Below are 4,754 nucleotides of genomic sequence, written 5' to 3'. Positions count from 1 at the left end.
TCTCGCCGCATCCCTCGCCTCGCACCCCGATTGCTATGCGGTGAGGCTCCTCGGCCGCCTTGGAACTATCTGTGTATCGGACGCGTCGCGGGATAAGGGGTTGTCACTGGTAGTCGCCCCAAGCGCGTGCGATGCATGGACCATTCCCAGGCGGCCCTGAAGCCTCTTCCGTCTAGCCGTTGGGTCCTTCTCGCCGCATCCCTCGCCTCGCACCCCGATTGCTATGCGGTGAGGCTCCTCGGCCGCCTTGGAACTATCTGTGTATCGGACGCGTCGCGGGATAAGGGGTTGTCACTGGTAGTCGCCCCAAGCGCGTCCGATGCTTGGACCATTCCGAGGCGGCCCTGAAGCCTCTTCCGTCTAGCCGTTGGGTCCTTCTCGCCGCATCCCTCGCCTCGCACCCCGATTGCTATGCGGTGAGGCTCCTCGGCCGCCTTGGAACTATCTGTGTATCGGACGCGTCGCGGGATAAGGGGTTGTCACTGGTAGTCGCCCCAAGCGCGTCCGATGCTTGGACCATTCCGAGGCGGCCCTGAAGCCTCTTCCGTCTAGCCGTTGGGTCCTTCTCGCCGCATCCCTCGCCTCGCACCCCGATTGCTATGCGGTGAGGCTCCTCGGCCGCCTTGGAACTATCTGTGTATCGGACGCGTCGCGGGATAAGGGGTTGTCACTGGTAGTCGCCCCAAGCGCGTCCGATGCTTGGACCATTCCGAGGCGGCCCTGAAGCCTCTTCCGTCTAGCCGTTGGGTCCTTCTCGCCGCATCCCTCGCCTCGCACCCCGATTGCTATGCGGTGAGGCTCCTCGGCCGCCTTGGAACTATCTGTGTATCGGACGCATCGCGGGATAAGGGGTTGTCACTGGTAGTCGCCCCAAGCGCGTCCGATGCTTGGACCATTCCGAGGCGGCCCTGAAGCCTCTTCCGTCTAGCCGTTGGGTCCTTCTCGCCGCATCCCTCGCCTCGCACCCCGATTGCTATGCGGTGAGGCTCCTCGGCCGCCTTGGAACTATCTGTGTATCGGACGCGTCGCGGGATAAGGGGTTGTCACTGGTAGTCGCCCCAAGCGCGTCCGATGCTTGGACCATTCCGAGGCGGCCCTGAAGCCTCTTCCGTCTAGCCGTTGGGTCCTTCTCGCCGCATCCCTCGCCTCGCACCCCGATTGCTATGCGGTGAGGCTCCTCGGCCGCCTTGGAACTATCTGTGTATCGGACGCGTCGCGGGATAAGGGGTTGTCACTGGTAGTCGCCCCAAGCGCGTCCGATGCTTGGACCATTCCGAGGCGGACCTGAAGCCTCTTCCGTCTAGCCGTTGGGTCCTTCTCGCCGCATCCCTCGCCTCGCACCCCGATTGCTATGCGGTGAGGCTCCTCGGCCGCCTTGGAACTATCTGTGTATCGGACGCGTCGCGGGATAAGGGGTTGTCACTGGTAGTCGCCCCAAGCGCGTCCGATGCTTGGACCATTCCGAGGCGGCCCTGAAGCCTCTTCCGTCTAGCCGTTGGGTCCTTCTTGCCGCATCCCTCGCCTCGCACCCCGATTGCTATGCGGTGAGGCTCCTCGGCCGCCTTGGAACTATCTGTGTATCGGACGCGTCGCGGGATAAGGGGTTGTCACTGGTAGTCGCCCCAAGCGCGTCCGATGCTTGGACCATTCCGAGGCGGCCCTGAAGCCTCTTCCGTCTAGCCGTTGGGTCCTTCTCGCCGCATCCCTCGCCTCGCACCCCGATTGCTATGCGGTGAGGCTCCTCGGCCGCCTTGGAACTATCTGTGTATCGGACGCATCGCGGGATAAGGGGTTGTCACTGGTAGTCGCCCCAAGCGCGTCCGATGCTTGGACCATTCCGAGGCGGCCCTGAAGCCTCTTCCGTCTAGCCGTTGGGTCCTTCTCGCCGCATCCCTCGCCTCGCACCCCGATTGCTATGCGGTGAGGCTCCTCGGCCGCCTTGGAACTATCTGTGTATCGGACGCGTCGCGGGATAAGGGGTTGTCACTGGTAGTCGCCCCAAGCGCGTCCGATGCTTGGACCATTCCGAGGCGGACCTGAAGCCTCTTCCGTCTAGCCGTTGGGTCCTTCTCGCCGCATCCCTCGCCTCGCACCCCGATTGCTATGCGGTGAGGCTCCTCGGCCGCCTTGGAACTATCTGTGTATCGGACGCGTCGCGGGATAAGGGGTTGTCACTGGTAGTCGCCCCAAGCGCGTCCGATGCTTGGACCATTCCGAGGCGGCCCTGAAGCCTCTTCCGTCTAGCCGTTGGGTCCTTCTCGCCGCATCCCTCGCCTCGCACCCCGATTGCTATGCGGTGAGGCTCCTCGGCCGCCTTGGAACTATCTGTGTATCGGACGCGTCGCGGGATAAGGGGTTGTCACTGGTAGTCGCCCCAAGCGCGTCCGATGCTTGGACCATTCCGAGGCGGACCTGAAGCCTCTTCCCTCTAGCCGTTGGGGCTTTCTCGCCGCATCCCTCGCCTCGCACCCCGATTGCTATTCGGTGAGGCTCCTCGGCCGCCTTGGAACTATCTGTGTATCGGACGCATCGCGGGATAAGGGGTTGGCAGTGGTAGTCGCCCCAAGCGCGTCCGATGCTTGGACCATTCCGAGGCGGCCCTGCAGCCTCTTCCGTCTAGCCGTTGGGGCCATCTCGCTGCATCCCCCACCTCGCACCACGATTGCTATGCGGTGAGGCTCCTTGGCCGCCTCGGAACTATCTGTGTATCGGACGCATCGCGGGATAAGGGATTGTCACTGGTAGTCGCCCCAAGCGCGTCCGATGCTTGGACTATTCCGAGGCGGCCCTGCAGCCTCTTCCGTCTAGCCGTTGGGGCCATCTCGCCGCATCCCCCAGCTCCTCGGCCGCCTCGGAACTATCTGTGTATCGGACGCATCGCGGGATAAGGGGTTGGCAGTGGTAGTCGCCCCAAGCGCGTTCGATGCTTGGACTATTCCGAGGCGGCCCCGCAGCCTCTTCCGTCTACCCTTTGGGGCCATCTCGCCGCATCCCTCGCCTCGCACCCCGATTGCTATGCGGTGAGGCTCCTCGGCCGCCTGGGAACTATCTTCGTATCGGATGCATCGCGGGATAAGGGGTTGTCACTGGTAGTCGCCCCAAGCGCGTCCGATGCTTGGACTATTCCGAGGCGGCCCTGTGGCCTCTTCCGTCTAGCCGTTGGGGCCATCTCGCCGCATCCCTCACCTCGCACCCCCATTGCTATGCGGTGAGGCTCCTCGGCCGCCTTGGAACTGTCTTCGTATCGGAAGCATCGCGGGATAAGGGGTTGTCACTGGTAGTCGCCCCAAGCGCGTCCGATGCTTGGACTATTCCGAGGCGGCCCTGCAGCCTCTTCCGTCTAGCCGTTGGGGCCATCTCGCCGCATCCCCCACCTCGCACCCGGATTGCTATGCGGTGAGGCTCCTCGGCCGCCTTGGAACTATCTTCGTATCGGACGCATCGCGGGATAAGGGGTTGTCACTGGTAGTCGCCCCAAGCGCGTCCGATGCTTGGACTATTCCGACGCGGCCCTGTGGCCTCTTCCGTCTAGCCGTTGGGGCCATCTCGCCGCATCCCCCACCTCGCACCCCGATTGCTATGCGGTGAGGCTCCTCGGCCGCCTTGGAACCATCTTCGTATCGGACGCATCGCGGGATGAGGGGTTGTCACTGGTAGTCGCCCCAAGCGCGTCCGATGCTTGGACCATTCCGAGGCGGCCCTGAAGCCTCTTCCGTCTAGCCGTTGGGGCCTTCCCGCCCCATCCCTCGCCTCGCACCCCCGATTGCTATGCGGTGAGGCTCCTCGGCCGCCTTGGAACCATCTGTGTATCGGACGCATCGCGGGATAAGGGGTTGGCACTGGTAGTCGCCCCAAGCGCGTCCGATGCTTGGAGCATTCCGAGGTGGCCCTGAAGCCTCTTCCGTCTAGCCGTTGGGGCCTTCCCGCCCCATCCCTCGCCTCGCACCCCGATTGATATGCGGTGAGGCTCCTCGGCCGCCTTGGAACTATCTGTGTATCGGACGCATCGCGGGATAAGGGGTTGGCACTGGTAGTCGTCCCAATCGCGTCCGATGCTTGGACCATTCCGAGGCGGCCCTGCAGCCTCTTCCATTTAGCCGTCGGGGCCTTCCCGCCGCATCCCTCGCCTCGCATCCCGATTCCTATGCGGTGAGTCTTCTCGGCCGCCGCGGAACTATACCTGTTATTGCTACTGCATCCTTCGGCTGGTAACCTCCTCTGCCGCCTTGGAACGTTCTCTTTGTCGGACGCGTCGCGGGATAAGGGGTTGGCACTGGTAGTCGCCCCAAGCGCGCCCGATGCATAGACCGCTCCGAGTTGACCTTGCTTTCAGCCTCTCACATGCATAGACCTCTCTGAGTCGACCCTGCAGCCTCTCACGTTTAGCCTTTGGAATCTCGCCTCACAACATGATTGCTATCCTTGATGCATCCCTTGCCTCGAGCCCTGATTGCTTTCTTGGCTGCATCCCTCCTCTCCTCACAGCCCGGTTGTCATCACTGCTTCATCCGTCGCTTCATGCATTCTGGCTGCTGGGCCCTTCCCACCGCACACCTCGATTGCTATCTCTTCTGCATCACACACCCCGATTGCTATCTCTGCTACATCCCTCGGCTCTCACTTCTGCATCCTTCGCCTCCCACCTCGATTGCTATCAATGCTGCATCCGTAACCTCACACCCCGATTGCTATGCGGGGAGGCTCCTTGGCCGCCTTGGAAATTTCTGTGTGTCGGACGCACCGCGGGATAAGGG

Source organism: Cryptomeria japonica, unplaced genomic scaffold (genome assembly GCF_030272615.1).
Source record: "Cryptomeria japonica unplaced genomic scaffold, Sugi_1.0 HiC_scaffold_55, whole genome shotgun sequence".
Lineage (NCBI taxonomy): Eukaryota > Viridiplantae > Streptophyta > Pinopsida > Cupressales > Cupressaceae > Cryptomeria > Cryptomeria japonica.
Note: the sequence above shows the minus strand (reverse complement) of the source record.